Source organism: Pseudophryne corroboree, chromosome 4, assembly GCF_028390025.1.
Source record: "Pseudophryne corroboree isolate aPseCor3 chromosome 4, aPseCor3.hap2, whole genome shotgun sequence".
Lineage (NCBI taxonomy): Eukaryota > Metazoa > Chordata > Amphibia > Anura > Myobatrachidae > Pseudophryne > Pseudophryne corroboree.
The window spans coordinates 19,842,709-19,864,176 of NC_086447.1; the positions used below are offsets into that span (position 1 = coordinate 19,842,709).

The 21,468-nt window shown below is 36.7% G+C and overlaps 8 non-coding genes across 8 annotated transcripts; 3 read left to right on the top strand and 5 right to left on the bottom strand.

The window, feature by feature from the left end:
- Positions 1-2,105: 2,105 nt before the first annotated feature.
- On the bottom strand, positions 2,106-2,179 carry TRNAN-GUU (transfer RNA asparagine (anticodon GUU)). The gene has a single exon. It is a non-coding gene; the product is annotated as a tRNA-Asn (tRNA).
- Positions 2,180-3,269: 1,090 nt separating this feature from the next.
- Positions 3,270-3,343, bottom strand: TRNAN-GUU (transfer RNA asparagine (anticodon GUU)). The gene has a single exon. It is a non-coding gene; the product is annotated as a tRNA-Asn (tRNA).
- Positions 3,344-10,526: 7,183 nt separating this feature from the next.
- Positions 10,527-10,598, top strand: TRNAM-CAU (transfer RNA methionine (anticodon CAU)). Its single transcript has one exon. It is a non-coding gene; the product is annotated as a tRNA-Met (tRNA).
- An 837-nt stretch (positions 10,599-11,435) lies between these two features.
- On the bottom strand, positions 11,436-11,509 carry TRNAN-GUU (transfer RNA asparagine (anticodon GUU)). Its single transcript has one exon. It is a non-coding gene; the product is annotated as a tRNA-Asn (tRNA).
- A 186-nt stretch (positions 11,510-11,695) lies between these two features.
- Positions 11,696-11,767, top strand: TRNAM-CAU (transfer RNA methionine (anticodon CAU)). The gene has a single exon. It is a non-coding gene; the product is annotated as a tRNA-Met (tRNA).
- A 1,090-nt stretch (positions 11,768-12,857) lies between these two features.
- TRNAM-CAU (transfer RNA methionine (anticodon CAU)) lies at positions 12,858-12,929 on the top strand. The gene has a single exon. It is a non-coding gene; the product is annotated as a tRNA-Met (tRNA).
- Positions 12,930-14,926: 1,997 nt separating this feature from the next.
- TRNAN-GUU (transfer RNA asparagine (anticodon GUU)) lies at positions 14,927-15,000 on the bottom strand. Its single transcript has one exon. It is a non-coding gene; the product is annotated as a tRNA-Asn (tRNA).
- A 2,262-nt stretch (positions 15,001-17,262) lies between these two features.
- On the bottom strand, positions 17,263-17,336 carry TRNAN-GUU (transfer RNA asparagine (anticodon GUU)). The gene has a single exon. It is a non-coding gene; the product is annotated as a tRNA-Asn (tRNA).
- Positions 17,337-21,468: the final 4,132 nt, after the last annotated feature.

Below are 21,468 nucleotides of genomic sequence, written 5' to 3' on the forward strand. Positions count from 1 at the left end.
GAGTACTTCAGGATCTCTTACACTTACATGAGCAGCAGAGTGGCGCAGCGGAAGCGTGCTGGGCCCATAACCCAGAGGCCGGTGGATCGAAACCATCCTCTGCTGTGTGCACTTATTTTTTTGTTAATTAAATTCTTCCAAAACTGGAATTGATATTTTGACTCTTTTATTTTTACTTAAAGTACAATAACTTTTAACATTTTAATTTTTTTTAATAGTATATTGACAGTATTGTTTTCTTTCAGAAATCCACTTAATTTTCTTTACCCTATTACTGAAATGGTAATTGACAAAAACAAGCTACATTGTCACCAGAAGAGCAATGCAAAATGTACAATTGATATTTCAAAATCATCTTTCCAGCTTGAATTTCAATGATGCATTGGGGCAACGATTTTGTGAGAAACATCTTCACCCTTAAAGAAAGATTTTCTTAACTTCTTACCTGTGTGCTGATTAGATATCACCTGGTTTTCACATTAAACAGATTCACACTTGTGAAAGCAGCAAGGATGCAGTGAGGTTTATGTTTCCTGGTGTCAAACTGTATTATTTCAGTGGACATTGTAATGAGGATGCATCTTGCTGCCTTTCCAATGAAGCAAGTTTTAATCAGTAATAGGTGAAAAACCATTCCTACAAAGGTGTTAATCAGAGACTTGCCTTTGTGGACACTTTTCAGAGAGCAAATGTGTTAGCATAAAAATAAAGCCATAAAATGGAGAGCTGATTAATCACTCAATTGGATTTCTCTGCCTGCATATTTTTTTTCTCTGCAACCCCATGCTAAATTGTGCTTCCTGTTTTTTATAAAATGACTTAATCAAATCTGACTCTGATTGCATCAGAGAAGGCCAGGTACCCTACACTATAAGAGGTGGTTTGAAATTTTGACTTGTCTACTTAAAGATCAGCAAAATTTGATCACAAGGTCAATTACGTCCCTGGGTGGTATTGAAACACCAGCCTTTCGGTTAACAGCCGAATGCGCTAACCGATTGCACCACAGAGACAACTTGCAAAAGCATGTACTAACAAAGGCTAAAAAGCATTCATCTAGAAAGTTTCCTAGAAAAAGGTTAAAAAGGCAATAATCTGGACAGTTTTGCAAGATTTTTCTTCCATTGACCAACGAAGAAACACATTGGTACTTTCACATGATGAGTGAGTACTTCAGGATCTCTGACACTTACGTGGGCAGCAGAGTAGCGCAGGGGAAGCGTGCTGGGCCCATAATCCAGAGGTCGTTGGATCGAAACCATCCTCTGCTATGAGCACTTACTTTTTTGTTAATTAAATTCTTCCAAAACTGGAATTGATATTTTGACTCTTCTATTTTTACTTAAAGTACAATAACTTTTAACATTTTAATTTGTTTTAATAGTATATTGACAGCATTGTTTTCTTTCAGAAATCCACTTAATTTTCTTTACCCTATTACTGAAATGGTAATTGACAAAAACAAGCTACATTGTCACCAGAAGAGCAATGCAAAATGTACAATTGATATTTCAAAATCATCTTTCCAGCTTGAATTTCAATGATGCATTGGGGCAACGATTTTGTGAGAAACATCTTCACCCTTAAAGAAAGATTTTCTTAACTTCTTACCTGTGTGCTGATTAGATATCACCTGGTTTTCACATTAAACAGATTCCCACTTGAGAAAGCAGCAAGGATGCAGTGAGGTTTATGTTTCCTGGTGTCAACCTGTATTATTTCAGTGGACATTGTAATGAGGATGCATCTTGCTGCCTTTCCAATGAAGCAAGTTTTAATCAGTAATAGGTGAAAAACCATTCCTACAAAGGTGTTAATCAGAGACTTGGCTTTGTGGACACTTTTCAGAGAGCAAATGTGTTAGCATAAAAATAAAGCCATAAAATGGAGAGCTGATTAATCACTCAATTGGATTTCTCTGCCTGCATATTTTTTTTCTCTGCAACCCCATGCTAAATTGTGCTTCCTGTTTTTTATAAAATGACTTAATCAAATCTGACTCTGATTGCATCAGAGAAGGCCAGGTACCCTACACTATAAGAGGTGGTTTGAAATTTTGACTTGTCTACTTAAAGATCAGCAAAATTTGATCACAAGGTCAATTACGTCCCTGGGTGGTATTGAACCACCAGCCTTTCGGTTAACAGCCGAATGCGCTAACCGATTGCACCACAGAGACAACTTGCAAAAGCATGTACTAACAAAGGCTAAAAAGCATTCATCTAGAAAGTTTCCTAGAAAAAGGTTAAAAAGGCAATAATCTGGAGAGTTTTGCAAGATTTTTCTTCCATTGACCAACGAAGAAACACATTGGTACTTTCACATGATGAGTGAGTACTTCAGGATCTCTTACACTTACATGAGCAGCAGAGTGGCGCAGCGGAAGCGTGCTGGGCCCATAACCCAGAGGCCGGTGGATCGAAACCATCCTCTGCTGTGTGCACTTATTTTTTTGTTAATTAAATTCTTCCAAAACTGGAATTGATATTTTGACTCTTTTATTTTTACTTAAAGTACAATAACTTTTAACATTTTTTTTTTTTAATAGTATATTGACAGTATTGTTTTCTTTCAGAAATCCACTTAATTTTCTTTACCCTATTACTGAAATGGTAATTGACAAAAACAAGCTACATTGTCACCAGAAGAGCAATGCAAAATGTACAATTGATATTTCAAAATCATCTTTCCAGCTTGAATTTCAATGATGCATTGGGGCAACGATTTTGTGAGAAACATCTTCACCCTTAAAGAAAGATTTTCTTAACTTCTTACCTGTGTGCTGATTAGATATCACCTGGTTTTCACATTAAACAGATTCCCACTTGAGAAAGCAGCAAGGATGCAGTGAGGTTTATGTTTCCTGGTGTCAACCTGTATTATTTCAGTGGACATTGTAATGAGGATGCATCTTGCTGCCTTTCCAATGAAGCAAGTTTTAATCAGTAATAGGTGAAAAACCATTCCAACAAAGGTGTTAATCAGAGACTTGGCTTTGTGGACACTTTTCAGAGAGCAAATGTGTTAGCATAAAAATAAAGCCATAAAATGGAGAGCTGATTAATCACTCAATTGGATTTCTCTGCCTGCATATTTTTTTTCTCTGCAACCCCATGCTAAATTGTGCTTCCTGTTTTTTATAAAATGACTTAATCAAATCTGACTCTGATTGCATCAGAGAAGGCCAGGTACCCTACACTATAAGAGGTGGTTTGAAATTTTGACTTGTCTACTTAAAGATCAGCAAAATTTGATCACAAGGTCAATTACGTCCCTGGGTGGTATTGAACCACCAGCCTTTCGGTTAACAGCCGAATGCGCTAACCGATTGCACCACAGAGACAACTTGCAAAAGCATGTACTAACAAAGGCTAAAAAGCATTCATCTAGAAAGTTTCCTAGAAAAAGGTTAAAAAGGCAATAATCTGGAGAGTTTTGCAAGATTTTTCTTCCATTGACCAACGAAGAAACACATTGGTACTTTCACATGATGAGTGAGTACTTCAGGATCTCTAACACTTACATGAGCAGCAGAGTGGCGCAGCGGAAGCGTGCTGGGCCCATAACCCAGAGGCCGGTGGATCGAAACCATCCTCTGCTGTGTGCACTTATTTTTTTGTTAATTAAATTCTTCCAAAACTGGAATTGATATTTTGACTCTTTTATTTTTACTTAAAGTACAATAACTTTTAACATTTTAATTTTTTTTAATAGTATATTGACAGTATTGTTTTCTTTCAGAAATCCACTTAATTTTCTTTACCCTATTACTGAAATGGTAATTGACAAAAACAAGCTACATTGTCACCAGAAGAGCAATGCAAAATGTACAATTGATATTTCAAAATCATCTTTCCAGCTTGAATTTCAATGATGCATTGGGGCAACGATTTTGTGAGAAACATCTTCACCCTTAAAGAAAGATTTTCTTAACTTCTTACCTGTGTGCTGATTAGATATCACCTGGTTTTCACATTAAACAGATTCACACTTGAGAAAGCAGCAAGGATGCAGTGAGGTTTATGTTTCCTGGTGTCAAACTGTATTATTTCAGTGGACATTGTAATGAGGATGCATCTTGCTGCCTTTCCAATGAAGCAAGTTTTAATCAGTAATAGGTGAAAAACCATTCCTACAAAGGTGTTAATCAGAGACTTGCCTTTGTGGACACTTTTCAGAGAGCAAATGTGTTAGCATAAAAATAAAGCCATAAAATGGAGAGCTGATTAATCACTCAATTGGATTTCTCTGCCTGCATATTTTTTTTCTCTGCAACCCCATGCTAAATTGTGCTTCCTGTTTTTTATAAAATGACTTAATCAAATCTGACTCTGATTGCATCAGAGAAGGCCAGGTACCCTACACTATAAGAGGTGGTTTGAAATTTTGACTTGTCTACTTAAAGATCAGCAAAATTTGATCACAAGGTCAATTACGTCCCTGGGTGGTATTGAAACACCAGCCTTTCGGTTAACAGCCGAATGCGCTAACCGATTGCACCACAGAGACAACTTGCAAAAGCATGTACTAACAAAGGCTAAAAAGCATTCATCTAGAAAGTTTCCTAGAAAAAGGTTAAAAAGGCAATAATCTGGACAGTTTTGCAAGATTTTTCTTCCATTGACCAACGGAGAAACACATTGGTACTTTCACATGATGAGTGAGTACTTCAGGATCTCTGACACTTACGTGGGCAGCAGAGTAGCGCAGCGGAAGCGTGCTGGGCCCATAATCCAGAGGTCGTTGGATCGAAACCATCCTCTGCTATGAGCACTTATTTTTTTGTTAATTAAATTCTTCCAAAACTGGAATTGATATTTTGACTCTTTTATTTTTACTTAAAGTACAATAACTTTTAACATTTTAATTTGTTTTAATAGTATATTGACAGCATTGTTTTCTTTCAGAAATCCACTTAATTTTCTTTACCCTATTACTGAAATGGTAATTGACAAAAACAAGCTACATTGTCACCAGAAGAGCAATGCAAAATGTACAATTGATATTTCAAAATCATCTTTCCAGCTTGAATTTCAATGATGCATTGGGGCAACGATTTTGTGAGAAACATCTTCACCCTTAAAGAAAGATTTTCTTAACTTCTTACCTGTGTGCTGATTAGATATCACCTGGTTTTCACATTAAACAGATTCCCACTTGAGAAAGCAGCAAGGATGCAGTGAGGTTTATGTTTCCTGGTGTCAACCTGTATTATTTCAGTGGACATTGTAATGAGGATGCATCTTGCTGCCTTTCCAATGAAGCAAGTTTTAATCAGTAATAGGTGAAAAACCATTCCAACAAAGGTGTTAATCAGAGACTTGGCTTTGTGGACACTTTTCAGAGAGCAAATGTGTTAGCATAAAAATAAAGCCATAAAATGGAGAGCTGATTAATCACTCAATTGGATTTCTCTGCCTGCATAATTTTTTTTCTCTGCAACCCCATGCTAAATTGTGCTTCCTGTTTTTTATAAAATGACTTAATCAAATCTGACTCTGATTGCATCAGAGAAGGCCAGGTACCCTACACTATAACAGGTGGTTTGAAATTTTGACTTGTCTACTTAAAGATCACCAAAATTTGATCACAAGGTCAATTATGTCCCTGGGTGGGATTGAATCACCAACCTTTCAGTTAACAGCCGAATGCGCTAACCGATTGCGCCACAGAGACAGCTTGCAAAAGCATGTGCTGACAAAGGCTAAAAAGCATTCATCTAGAAAGTTTCCTAGAAAAAGGTTAAAAAGGCAATAATCTGGAGAGTTTTGCAAGATTTTTCGTCCATTGACCAACGAAGAAACACATTGGTACTTTCACATGATGAGTGAGTACTTCAGGATGTCTGAAACTTACGTGGGCAGCAGAGTGGCGCAGCGGAAGCGTGCTGGGCCCATAAGCCAGAGGTCGGTGGATCGAAACCATCCTCTGCTATGTGCACTTATATTTTTGTTAATTAAATTCTTCCAAAACTGGAATTGATATTTTGACTCTTTTATTTTTACTTAAAGTACAATAACTTTTAACATTTTAATTTGTTTTAATAGTATATTGACAGCATTGTTTTCTTTCAGAAATCCACTTAATTTTCTTTACCCTATTACTGAAATGGTAATTGACAAAAACAAGCTACATTGTCACCAGAAGAGCAATGCAAAATGTACAATTGATATTTCAAAATCATCTTTCCAGCTTGAATTTCAATGATGCATTGGGGCAACGATTTTGTGAGAAACATCTTCACCCTTAAAGAAAGATTTTCTTAACTTCTTACCTGTGTGCTGATTAGATATCACCTGGTTTTCACATTAAACAGATTCCCACTTGAGAAAGCAGCAAGGATGCAGTGAGGTTTATGTTTCCTGGTGTCAACCTGTATTATTTCAGTGGACATTGTAATGAGGATGCATCTTGCTGCCTTTCCAATGAAGCAAGTTTTAATCAGTAATAGGTGAAAAACCATTCCAACAAAGGTGTTAATCAGAGACTTGGCTTTGTGGACACTTTTCAGAGAGCAAATGTGTTAGCATAAAAATAAAGCCATAAAATGGAGAGCTGATTAATCACTCAATTGGATTTCTCTGCCTGCATATTTTTTTTCTCTGCAACCCCATGCTAAATTGTGCTTCCTGTTTTTTATAAAATGACTTAATCAAATCTGACTCTGATTGCATCAGAGAAGGCCAGGTACCCTACACTATAAGAGGTGGTTTGAAATTTTGACTTGTCTACTTAAAGATCAGCAAAATTTGATCACAAGGTCAATTACGTCCCTGGGTGGTATTGAACCACCAGCCTTTCGGTTAACAACCGAATGCGCTAACCGATTGCACCACAGAGACAACTTGCAAAAGCATGTACTAACAAAGGCTAAAAAGCATTCATCTAGAAAGTTTCCTAGAAAAAGGTTAAAAAGGCAATAATCTGGAGAGTTTTGCAAGATTTTTCTTCCATTGACCAACGAAGAAACACATTGGTACTTTCACATGATGAGTGAGTACTTCAGGATCTCTAACACTTACATGAGCAGCAGAGTGGCGCAGCGGAAGCGTGCTGGGCCCATAACCCAGAGGCCGGTGGATCGAAACCATCCTCTGCTGTGTGCACTTATTTTTTTGTTAATTAAATTCTTCCAAAACTGGAATTGATATTTTGACTCTTTTATTTTTACTTAAAGTACAATAACTTTTAACATTTTAATTTTTTTTAATAGTATATTGACAGTATTGTTTTCTTTCAGAAATCCACTTAATTTTCTTTACCCTATTACTGAAATGGTAATTGACAAAAACAAGCTACATTGTCACCAGAAGAGCAATGCAAAATGTACAATTGATATTTCAAAATCATCTTTCCAGCTTGAATTTCAATGATGCATTGGGGCAACGATTTTGTGAGAAACATCTTCACCCTTAAAGAAAGATTTTCTTAACTTCTTACCTGTGTGCTGATTAGATATCACCTGGTTTTCACATTAAACAGATTCACACTTGAGAAAGCAGCAAGGATGCAGTGAGGTTTATGTTTCCTGGTGTCAAACTGTATTATTTCAGTGGACATTGTAATGAGGATGCATCTTGCTGCCTTTCCAATGAAGCAAGTTTTAATCAGTAATAGGTGAAAAACCATTCCTACAAAGGTGTTAATCAGAGACTTGCCTTTGTGGACACTTTTCAGAGAGCAAATGTGTTAGCATAAAAATAAAGCCATAAAATGGAGAGCTGATTAATCACTCAATTGGATTTCTCTGCCTGCATATTTTTTTTCTCTGCAACCCCATGCTAAATTGTGCTTCCTGTTTTTTATAAAATGACTTAATCAAATCTGACTCTGATTGCATCAGAGAAGGCCAGGTACCCTACACTATAAGAGGTGGTTTGAAATTTTGACTTGTCTACTTAAAGATCAGCAAAATTTGATCACAAGGTCAATTACGTCCCTGGGTGGTATTGAAACACCAGCCTTTCGGTTAACAGCCGAATGCGCTAACCGATTGCACCACAGAGACAACTTGCAAAAGCATGTACTAACAAAGGCTAAAAAGCATTCATCTAGAAAGTTTCCTAGAAAAAGGTTAAAAAGGCAATAATCTGGACAGTTTTGCAAGATTTTTCTTCCATTGACCAACGAAGAAACACATTGGTACTTTCACATGATGAGTGAGTACTTCAGGATCTCTGACACTTACGTGGGCAGCAGAGTAGCGCAGCGGAAGCGTGCTGGGCCCATAATCCAGAGGTCGTTGGATCGAAACCATCCTCTGCTATGAGCACTTATTTTTTTGTTAATTAAATTCTTCCAAAACTGGAATTGATATTTTGACTCTTTTATTTTTACTTAAAGTACAATAACTTTTAACATTTTAATTTGTTTTAATAGTATATTGACAGCATTGTTTTCTTTCAGAAATCCACTTAATTTTCTTTACCCTATTACTGAAATGGTAATTGACAAAAACAAGCTACATTGTCACCAGAAGAGCAATGCAAAATGTACAATTGATATTTCAAAATCATCTTTCCAGCTTGAATTTCAATGATGCATTGGGGCAACGATTTTGTGAGAAACATCTTCACCCTTAAAGAAAGATTTTCTTAACTTCTTACCTGTGTGCTGATTAGATATCACCTGGTTTTCACATTAAACAGATTCCCACTTGAGAAAGCAGCAAGGATGCAGTGAGGTTTATGTTTCCTGGTGTCAACCTGTATTATTTCAGTGGACATTGTAATGAGGATGCATCTTGCTGCCTTTCCAATGAAGCAAGTTTTAATCAGTAATAGGTGAAAAACCATTCCAACAAAGGTGTTAATCAGAGACTTGGCTTTGTGGACACTTTTCAGAGAGCAAATGTGTTAGCATAAAAATAAAGCCATAAAATGGAGAGCTGATTAATCACTCAATTGGATTTCTCTGCCTGCATATTTTTTTTCTCTGCAACCCCATGCTAAATTGTGCTTCCTGTTTTTTATAAAATGACTTAATCAAATCTGACTCTGATTGCATCAGAGAAGGCCAGGTACCCTACACTATAAGAGGTGGTTTGAAATTTTGACTTGTCTACTTAAAGATCAGCAAAATTTGATCACAAGGTCAATTACGTCCCTGGGTGGGATTGAATCACCAACCTTTCGGTTAACAGCCGAATGCGCGAACCGATTGCACCACAGAGACAGCTTGCAAAAGCATGTGCTGACAAAGGCTAAAAAGCATTCATCTAGAAAGTTTCCTAGAAAAAGGTTAAAAAGGCAATAATCTGGAGAGTTTTGCAAGATTTTTCTTCCATTGACCAACGAAGAAACACATTGGTACTTTCACATGATGAGTGAGTACTTCAGGATCTCTGACACTTACGTGAGCAGCAGAGTGGCGCAGCGGAAGCGTGCTGGGCCCATAAGCCAGAGGTCGGTGGATCGAAACCATCCTCTGCTATGTGCACTTATTTTTTTGTTAATTAAATTCTTCCAAAACTGGAATTGATATTTTGACTCTTTTATTTTTACTTAAAGTACAATAACTTTTAACATTTTAATTTGTTTTAATAGTATATTGACAGCATTGTTTTCTTTCAGAAATCCACTTAATTTTCTTTACCCTATTACTGAAATGGTAATTGACAAAAACAAGCTACATTGTCACCAGAAGAGCAATGCAAAATGTACAATTGATATTTCAAAATCATCTTTCCATCTTGAATTTCAATGATGCATTGGGGCAACGATTTTGTGAGAAACATCTTCACCCTTAAAGAAAGATTTTCTTAACTTCTTACCTGTGTGCTGATTAGATATCACCTGGTTTTCACATTAAACAGATTCCCACTTGAGAAAGCAGCAAGGATGCAGTGAGGTTTATGTTTCCTGGTGTCAACCTGTATTATTTCAGTGGACATTGTAATGAGGATGCATCTTGCTGCCTTTCCAATGAAGCAAGTTTTAATCAGTAATAGGTGAAAAACCATTCCTACAAAGGTGTTAATCAGAGACTTGGCTTTGTGGACACTTTTCATAGAGCAAATGTGTTAGCATAAAAATAAAGCCATAAAATGGAGAGCTGATTAATCACTCAATTGGATTTCTCTGCCTGCATAATTTTTTTCTCTGCAACCCCATGCTAAATTGTGCTTCCTGTTTTTTATAAAATGACTTAATCAAATCTGACTCTGATTGCATCAGAGAAGGCCAGGTACCCTACACTATAAGAGGTGGTTTGAAATTTTGACTTGTCTACTTAAAGATCACCAAAATTTGATCACAAGGTCAATTACGTCCCTGGGTGGGATTGAACCAGCAACCTTTCGGTTAACAGCCGAATGCGCTAACCGATTGCAGCACAGAGACAGCTTGCAAAAGCATGTGCTGACAAAGGCTAAAAAGCATTCATCTAGAAAGTTTCCTAGAAAAAGGTTAAAAGGGCAATAATCTGGAGAGTTTTGCAAGATTTTTCTTCCATTGACCAACGAAGAAACACATTGGTACTTTCACATGATGAGTGAGTACTTCAGGATCTCTGACACTTATGTGAGCAGCAGAGTGGCGCAGCGGAAGCGTGCTGGGCCCATAACCCAGAGGTCGGTGGATCGAAACCATCCTCTGCTATGTGCACTTATTTTTTTTTTTTTTATTAAATTCTTCCAAAACTGGAATTGATATTTTGACTCTTTTATTTTTACTTAAAGTACAATAACTTTTAACATTTTAATTTGTTTTAATAGTATATTGACAGCATTGTTTTCTTTCAGAAATCCACTTAATTTTCTTTACCCTATTACTGAAATGGTAATTGACAAAAACAAGCTACATTGTCACCAGAAGAGCAATGCAAAATGTACAATTGATATTTCAAAATCATCTTTCCAGCTTGAATTTCAATGATGCATTGGGGCAACGATTTTGTGAGAAACATCTTCACCCTTAAAGAAAGATTTTCTTAACTTCTTACCTGTGTGCTGATTAGATATCACCTGGTTTTCACATTAAACAGATTCCCACTTGAGAAAGCAGCAAGGATGCAGTGAGGTTTATGTTTCCTGGTGTCAAACTGTATTATTTCAGTGGACATTGTAATGAGGATGCATCTTGCTGCCTTTCCAATGAAGCACGTTTTAATCAGTAATAGGTGAAAAACCATTCCAACAAAGGTGTTAATCAGAGACTTGGCTTTGTGGACACTTTTCAGAGAGCAAATGTGTTAGCATAAAAATAAAGCCATAAAATGGAGAGCTGATTAATCACTCAATTGGATTTCTCTGCCTGCATATTTTTTTTCTCTGCAACCCCATGCTAAATTGTGCTTCCTGTTTTTTATAAAATGACTTAATCAAATCTGACTCTGATTGCATCAGAGAAGGCCAGGTACCCTACACTATAAGAGGTGGTTTGAAATTTTGACTTGTCTACTTAAAGATCAGCAAAATTTGATCACAAGGTCAATTACGTCCCTGGGTGGTATTGAACCACCAGCCTTTCGGTTAACAGCCGAATGCGCTAACCGATTGCACCACAGAGACAACTTGCAAAAGCATGTACTAACAAAGGCTAAAAAGCATTCATCTAGAAAGTTTCCTAGAAAAAGGTTAAAAAGGCAATAATCTGGAGAGTTTTGCAAGATTTTTCTTCCATTGACCAACGAAGAAACACATTGGTACTTTCACATGATGAGTGAGTACTTCAGGATCTCTGACACTTACATGAGAAGCAGAGTGGCGCAGCGGAAGCGTGCTGGGCCCATAACCCAGAGGTCGGTGGATCGAAACCATCCTCTGCTATGTGCATTTATTTTTTTTGTTAATAAAATTCTTCCAAAACTGGAATTGATATTTTGACTCTTTTATTTTTACTTAAAGTACAATAACTTTTAACATTTTAATTTGTTTTAATAGTATATTGACCGCATTGTTTTCTTTCAGAAATCCACTTAATTTTCTTTACCCTATTACTGAAATGGTAATTGACAAAAACAAGCTACATTGTCACCAGAAGAGCAATGCAAAATGTACAATTGATATTTCAAAATCATCTTTCCAGCTTGAATTTCAATGATGCATTGGGGCAACGATTTTGTGAGAAACATCTTCACCCTTAAAGAAAGATTTTCTTAACTTCTTACCTGTGTGCTGATTAGATATCACCTGGTTTTCACATTAAACAGATTCCCACTTGAGAAAGCAGCAAGGATGCAGTGAGGTTTATGTTTCCTGGTGTCAACCTGTATTATTTCAGTGGACATTGTAATGAGGATGCATCTTGCTGCCTTTCCAATGAAGCAAGTTTTAATCAGTAATAGGTGAAAAACCATTCCTACAAAGGTGTTAATCAGAGACTTGGCTTTGTGGACACTTTTCAGAGAGCAAATGTGTTAGCATAAAAATAAAGCCATAAAATGGAGAGCTCATTAATCACTCAATTGGATTTCTCTGCCTGCATAATTTTTTTTCTCTGCAACCCCATGCTAAATTGTGCTTCCTGTTTTTTATAAAATGATTTAATCAAATCTGACTGCATCAGAGAAGGCCAGGAACCCTACACTATAAGAGGTGGTTTGAAATTTTGACTAGTCTACTCAAAGATCACCAAAGTTTGATCACAAGGTCAATTACGTCCCTGGGTGGGATTGAACCACCAACCTTTCGGTTAACAGCCGAATGCGCTAACCGATAGCGCCACAGAGACAGCTTGCAAAAGTTTGTGCTGACAAAGGCTAAAAAGCATTCATCTAGAAAGTTTCCTAGAAAAAGGTTACAAAGGCAATAATCTGGAGAGTTTTGCAAGATTTTTCTTCCATTGACCAACGAAGAAACACATTGGTACTTTCACATGATGAGTGAGTACTTCAGGATCTCTGACACTTACATGAGAAGCAGAGTGGCGCAGCGGAAGCGTGCTGGGCCCATAACCCAGAGGTCGGTGGATCGAAACCATCCTCTGCTATGTGCATTTATTTTTTTTGTTAATAAAATTCTTCCAAAACTGGAATTGATATTTTGACTCTTTTATTTTTACTTAAAGTACAATAACTTTTAACATTTTAATTTGTTTTAATAGTATATTGACAGCATTGTTTTCTTTCAGAAATCCACTTAATTTTCTTTACCCTATTACAGAAATGGTAATTGACAAAAACAAGCTACATTGTCACCAGAAGAGCAATGCAAAATGTACAATTGATATTTCAAAATCATCTTTCCATCTTGAATTTCAATGATGCATTGGGGCAACGATTTTGTGAGAAACATCTACACCCTTAAAGAAAGAGTATCTTAACTTCTTACCTGTGTGCTGATTAGATATCACCTGGTTTTCACATTAAACAGATTCCCACTTGAGAAAGCAGCAAGGATGCAGTGAGGTTTATGTTTCCTGGTGTCAACCTGTATTATTTCAGTGGACATTGTAATGAGGATGCATCTTGCTGCCTTTCCAATGAAGCAAGTTTTAATCAGTAATAGGTGAAAAACCATTCCTACAAAGGTGTTAATCAGAGACTTGGCTTTGTGGACACTTTTCAGAGAGCAAATGTGTTAGCATAAAAATAAAGCCATAAAATGGAGAGCTGATTAATCACTCAATTGGATTTCTCTGCCTGCATCATTTTTTTTCTCTGCAACCCCATGCTAAATTGTGCTTCCTGTTTTTTATAAAATGACTTAATCAAATCTGACTCTGATTGCATCAGAGAAGGCCAGGTACCCTACACTATAAGAGGTGGTTTGAAATTTTGACTTGTCTACTTAAAGATCACCAAAATTTGATCACAAGGTCAATTACGTCCCTGGGTGGGATTGAACCACCAACCTTTCGCTTAAAAGCCGAATGCGCTAACCGATTGCGCCACAGAGACAGATTGCAAAAGCATGTACTGACAAAGGCTAAAAAGCATTCATCTAGAAAGTTTCCTAGAAAAAGGTTAAAAAGGCAATAATCTGGAGAGTTTTGCAAGATTTTTCTTCCATTGACCAACGAAGAAACACATTGGTACTTTCACATGATGAGTGAGTACTTCAGGATCTCTGACACTTACATGAGCAGCAGAGTGGCGCAGTGGAAGCGTGCTGGGCCCATGACCGAGAGGTCGGTGGATCGAAACCATCCTCTGCTATGTGCACTTATTTTTTTGTTAATTAAATTCTTCCAAAACTGGAATTGATATTTTGACTCTTTTATTTTTACTTAAAGTACAATAACTTTTAACATTTTAATTTGTTTTAATAGTATATTGACAGCATTGTTTTCTTTCAGAAATCCACTTAATTTTCTTTACCCTATTACTGAAATGGTAATTGACAAAAACAAGCTACATTGTCACCAGAAGAGCAATGCAAAATGTACAATTGATATTTCAAAATCATCTTTCCATCTTGAATTTCAATGATGCATTGGGGCAACGATTTTGTGAGAAACATCTTCACCCTTAAAGAAAGATTATCTTAACTTCTTACCTGTGTGCTGATTAGATATCACCTGGTTTTCACATTAAACAGATTCCCACTTGAGAAAGCAGCAAGGATGCAGTGAGGTTTATGTTTCCTGGTGTCAACCTGTATTATTTCAGTGGACATTGTAATGAGGATGCATCTTGCTGCCTTTCCAATGAAGCAAGTTTTAATCAGTAATAGGTGAAAAACCTTTCCTACAAAGGTGTTAATCAGAGACTTGGCTTTGTGGACACTTTTCAGAGAGCAAATGTGTTAGCATAAAAATAAAGCCATAAAATGGAGAGCTGATTAATCACTCAATTGGATTTCTCTGCCTGCATCATTTTTTTTCTCTGCAACCCCATGCTAAATTGTGCTTCCTGTTTTTTATAAAATGACTTAATCAAATCTGACTGCATCAGAGAAGGCCAGGTACCCTACACTATAAGAGGTGGTTTGAAATTTTGACTTGTCTACTTAAAGATCACCAAAATTTGATCACAAGGTCAATTACGTCCCTGGGTGGGATTGAACCACCAACCTTTCGGTTAACAGCCGAATGCGCTAACCGATTGCGCCACAGAGACAGATTGCAAAAGCTTGTGCTGACAAAGGCTAAAAAGCATTCATCTAGAAAGTTTCCTAGAAAAAGGTTAAAAAGGCAATAATCTGGAGAGTTTTGCAAGATTTTTCTTCCATTGACCAACGAAGAAACACATTGGTACTTTCACATGATGAGTGAGTACTTCAGGATCTCTGACACTTACATGAGCAGCAGAGTGGCGCAGTGGAAGCGTGCTGGGCCCATAACCGAGAGGTCGGTGGATCGAAACCATACTCTGCTACGTGCACTTATTTTTTTTGTTAATTAAATTCTTCCAAAACTGGAATTGATATTTTGACTCTTTTATTTTTACTTAAAGTACAATAACTTTTAACATTTTAATTTGTTTTAATAGTATATTGACAGCATTGTTTTCTTTCAGAAATCCACGTAATTTTCTTTACCCTATTACTGAAATGGTAATTGACAAAAACAAGCTACATTGTCACCAGAAGAGCAATGCAAAATGTACAATTGATATTTCAAAATCATCTTTCCATCTTGAATTTCAATGATGCATTGGGGCAACGATTTTGTGAGAAACATCTTCACCCTTAAAGAAAGATTATCTTAACTTCTTACCTGTGTGCTGATTAGATATCACCTGGTTTTCACATTAAACAGATTCCCACTTGAGAAAGCAGCAAGGATGCAGTGAGGTTTATGTTTCCTGGTGTCAACCTGTATTATTTCAGTGGACATTGTAATGAGGATGCATCTTGCTGCCTTTCCAATGAAGCAAGTTTTAATCAGTAATAGGTGAAAAACCATTCCTACAAAGGTGTTAATCAGAGACTTGGCTTTGTGGACACTTTTCAGAGAGCAAATGTGTTAGCATAAAAATAAAGCCATAAAATGGAGAGCTGATTAATCACTCAATTGGATTTCTCTGCCTGCATCATTTTTTTTCTCTGCAACCCCATGCTAAATTGTGCTTCCTGTTTTTTATAAAATGACTTAATCAAATCTGACTATGATTGCATCAGAGAAAGCCAGGTACCCTACACTATAAGAGGTGGTTTGAAATTTTGACTTGTCTACTTAAAGATCACCAAAATTTGATCACAAGGTCAATTACGTCCCTGGGTGGGATTGAACCACCAACCTTTCGCTTAACAGCCGAATGCGCTAACCGATTGCGCCACAGAGACAGATTGCAAAAGCATGTGCTGACAAAGGCTAAAAAGCATTCATCTAGAAAGTTTCCTAGAAAAAGGTTAAAAAGGCAATAATCTGGAGAGTTTTGCAAGATTTTTCTTCCATTGACCAACGAAGAAACACATTGGTACTTTCACATGATGAGTGAGTACTTCAGGATCTCTGACACTTACATGAGCAGCAGAGTGGCGCAGTGGAAGCGTGCTGGGCCCATAACCGAGAGGTCGGTGGATCGAAACCATCCTCTGCTATGTGCACTTATTTTTTTTGTTAATTAAATTCTTCCAAAACTGGAATTGATATTTTGACTCTTTTATTTTTACTTAAAGTACAATAACTTTTAACATTTTAATTTGTTTTAATAGTATATTGACAGCATTGTTTTCTTTCAGAAATCCACTTAATTTTCTTTACCCTATTACTGAAATGGTAATTGACAAAAACAAGCTACATTGTCACCAGAAGAGCAATGCAAAATGTACAATTGATATTTCAAAATCATCTTTCCATCTTGAATTTCAATGATGCATTGGGGCAACGATTTTGTGAGAAACATCTTCACCCTTAAAGAAAGATTATCTTAACTTCTTACCTGTGTGCTGATTAGATATCACCTGGTTTTCACATTAAACAGATTCCCACTTGAGAAAGCAGCAAGGATGCAGTGAGGTTTATGTTTCCTGGTGTCAACCTGTATTATTTCAGTGGACATTGTAATGAGGATGCATCTTGCTGCCTTTCCAATGAAGCAAGTTTTAATCAGTAATAGGTGAAAAACCATTCCTACAAAGGTGTTAATCAGAGACTTGGCTTTGTGGACACTTTTCAGAGAGCAAATGTGTTAGCATAAAAATAAAGCCATAAAATGGAGAGCTGATTAATCACTCAATTGGATTTCTCTGCCTGCATCATTTTTTTTCTCTGCAACCCCATGCTAAATTGTGCTTCCTGTTTTTTATAAAATGACTTAATCAAATCTGACTATGATTGCATCAGAGAAGGCCAGGTACCCTACACTATAAGAGGTGGTTTGAAATTTTGACTTGTCTACTTAAAGATCACCAAAATTTGATCACAAGGTCAATTACGTCCCTGGGTGGGATTGAACCACCAACCTTTCGGTTAACAGCTGAATGCGCTAACCGATTGCGCCACAGAGACAGATTGCAAAAGCATGTGCTGACAAAGGCTAAAAAGCATTCATCTAGAAAGTTTCCTAGAAAAAGGTTAAAAAGGCAATAATCTGGAGAGTTTTGCAAGATTTTTCTTCCATTGACCAACGAAGAAACACATTGGTACTTTCACATGATGAGTGAGTACTTCAGGATCTCTGACACTTACTTGAGCAGCAGAGTGGTGCAGTGGAAGCGTGCTGGGCCCATAACCGAGAGGTCGGTGGATCGAAACCATCCTCTGCTATGTGCACTTATTTTTTTGTTAATTAAATTCTTCCAAAACTGGAATTGATATTTTGACTCTTTTATTTTAACTTAAAGTACAATAACTTTTAACATTTTAATTTGTTTTAATAGTATATTGACAGCATTGTTTTCTTTCAGAAATCCACTTAATTTTCTTTACCCTATTACTGAAATGGTAATTGACAAAAACAAGCTACATTGTCACCAGAAGAGCAATGCAAAATGTACAATTGATATTTCAAAATCATCTTTCCAGCTTGAATTTCAATGATGCATTGGGGCAACGATTTTGTGAGAAACATCTTCACCCTTAAAGAAAGATTTTCTTAACTTCTTACCTGTGTGCTGATTAGATATCACCTGGTTTTCACATTAAACAGATTCCCACTTGAGAAAGCAGCAAGGATGCATTGAGGTTTATGTTTCCTGGTGTCAACCTGTATTATTTCAGTGGACATTGTAATGAGGATGCATCTTGCTGCCTTTCCAATGAAGCAAGTTTTAATCAGTAATAGGTGAAAAACCATTCCTACAAAGGTGTTAATCAGAGACTTGGCTTTGTGGACACTTTTCAAAGAGCAAATGTGTTAGCATAAAAATAAAGCCATAAAATGGAGAGCTGATTAATCACTCAATTGGATTTCTCTGCCTGCATAATTTTTTTTCTCTGCAACCCCATGCTAAATTGTGCTTCCTGTTTTTTATAAAATGACTTAATCAAATATGACTCTGATTGCATCAGAGAAGGCCAGGTACCCTACACTATAAGAGGTGGTTTGAAATTTTGACTTGTCTACTTAAAGATCACCAAAATTTGATCACACGGTCAATAACATCCCTGGGTGGGATTGAACCACCAACCTTTAGGTTAACAGCTGAATGCACTTACCGATTGCGCCACAGAGACAGCTTGCAAAAGTATGTACTGACAAAGGCTAAAAAGCATTCATCTAGAAAGTTTCCTAGAAAAAGGTTAAAAAGGCAATAATCTGGAGAGTTTTGCAAGATTTTTCTTCCATTGACCAACGAAGAAACACATTGGTACTTTCACATGATGAGTGAGTACTTCAGGATCTCTGACACTAACATGAGCAGCAGAGTGGCACAGCGGAAGCGTGCTGGGCCCATAACCCAGAGGTCGATGGATCGAAACCATCCTCTGCTATGTGCACTTATTTTTTTGTTAATTAAATTCTTCCAAAACTGGGATTGATATTTTGACTCTTTTATTTTTACTTAAAGTACAATAACTTTTAACATTTTAATTTGTTTTAATAGTATATTGACAGCATTGTTTTCTTTCAGAAATCCACTTAATTTTCTTTACCCTATTACTGAAATGGTAATTGACAAAAACAAGCTACATTGTCACCAGAAGAGCAATGCAAAATGTACAATTGATATTTCAAAATCATCTTTCCAGCTTGAATTTCAATGATGCATTGGGGCAACGATTTTGTGAGAAACATCTTCACCCTTAAAGAAAGATTTTCTTAACTTCTTACCTGTGTGCTGATTAGATATCACCTGGTTTTCACATTAAACAGATTCCCACTTGAGAAAGCAGCAAGGATGCAGTGAGGTTTATGTTTCCTGGTGTCAACCTGTATTATTTCAGTGGACATTGTAATGAGGATGCATCTTGCTGCCTTTCCAATGAAGCAAGTTTTAATCAGTAATAGGTGAAAAACCATTCCAACAAAGGTGTTAATCAGAGACTTGGCTTTGTGGACACTTTTCAGAGAGCAAATGTGTTAGCATAAAAATAAAGCCATAAAATGGAGAGCTGATTAATCACTCAATTGGATTTCTCTGCCTGCATATTTTTTTTCTCTGCAACCCCATGCTAAATTGTGCTTCCTGTTTTTTATAAAATGACTTAATCAAATCTGACTCTGATTGCATCAGAGAAGGCCAGGTACCCTACACTATAAGAGGTGGTTTGAAATTTTGACTTGTCTACTTAAAGATCAGCAAAATTTGATCACAAGGTCAATTACGTCCCTGGGTGGGATTGAATCACCAACCTTTCGGTTAACAGCCGAATGCGCGAACCGATTGCACCACAGAGACAGCTTGCAAAAGCATGTGCTGACAAAGGCTAAAAAGCATTCATCTAGAAAGTTTCCTAGAAAAAGGTTAAAAAGGCAATAATCTGGAGAGTTTTGCAAGATTTTTCTTCCATTGACCAACGAAGAAACACATTGGTACTTTCACATGATGAGTGAGTACTTCAGGATCTCTGACACTTACGTGAGCAGCAGAGTGGCGCAGCGGAAGCGTGCTGGGCCCATAAGCCAGAGGTCGGTGGATCGAAACCATCCTCTGCTATGTGCACTTATTTTTTTGTTAATTAAATTCTTCCAAAACTGGAATTGATATTTTGACTCTTTTATTTTTACTTAAAGTACAATAACTTTTAACATTTTAATTTGTTTTAATAGTATATTGACAGCATTGTTTTCTTTCAGAAATCCACTTAATTTTCTTTACCCTATTACTGAAATGGTAATTGACAAAAACAAGCTACATTGTCACCAGAAGAGCAATGCAAAATGTACAATTGATATTTCAAAATCATCTTTCCATCTTGAATTTCAATGATGCATTGGGGCAACGATTTTGTGAGAAACATCTTCACCCTTAAAGAAAGATTTTCTTAACTTCTTACCTGTGTGCTGATTAGATATCACCTGGTTTTCACATTAAACAGATTCCCACTTGAGAAAGCAGCAAGGATGCAGTGAGGTTTATGTTTCCTGGTGTCAACCTGTATTATTTCAGTGGACATTGTAATGAGGATGCATCTTGCTGCCTTTCCAATGAAGCAAGTTTTAATCAGTAATAGGTGAAAAACCATTCCTACAAAGGTGTTAATCAGAGACTTGGCTTTGTGGACACTTTTCATAGAGCAAATGTGTTAGCATAAAAATAAAGCCATAAAATGGAGAGCTGATTAATCACTCAATTGGATTTCTCTGCCTGCATAATTTTTTTCTCTGCAACCCCATGCTAAATTGTGCTTCCTGTTTTTTATAAAATGACTTAATCAAATCTGACTCTGATTGCATCAGAGAAGGCCAGGTACCCTACACTATAACAGGTGGTTTGAAATTTTGACTTGTCTACTTAAAGATCACCAAAATTTGATCACAAGGTCAATTACGTCCCTGGGTGGGATTGAACCAGCAACCTTTCGGTTAACAGCCGAATGCGCTAACCGATTGCACCACAGAGACAGCTTGCAAAAGCATGTGCTGACAAAGGCTAAAAAGCATTCATCTAGAAAGTTTCCTAGAAAAAGGTTAAAAGGGCAATAATCTGGAGAGTTTTGCAAGATTTTTCTTCCATTGACCAACGAAGAAACACATTGGTACTTTCACATGATGAGTGAGTACTTCAGGATCTCTGACACTTATGTGAGCAGCAGAGTGGCGCAGCGGAAGCGTGCTGGGCCCATAACCCAGAGGTCGGTGGATCGAAACCATCCTCTACTATGTGCACTTATTATTTTTTTTTTTATTAAATTCTTCCAAAACTGGAATTGATATTTTGACTCTTTTATTTTTACTTAAAGTACAATAACTTTTAACATTTTAATTTGTTTTAATAGTATATTGACAGCATTGTTTTCTTTCAGAAATCCACTTAATTTTCTTTACCCTATTACTGAAATGGTAATTGACAAAAACAAGCTACATTGTCACCAGAAGAGCAATGCAAAATGTACAATTGATATTTCAAAATCATCTTTCCATCTTGAATTTCAATGATGCATTGGGGCAACAATTTTGTGAGAAACATCTTCACCCTTAAAGAAAGATTTTCTTAACTTCTTACCTGTGTGCTGATTAGATATCACCTGGTTTTCA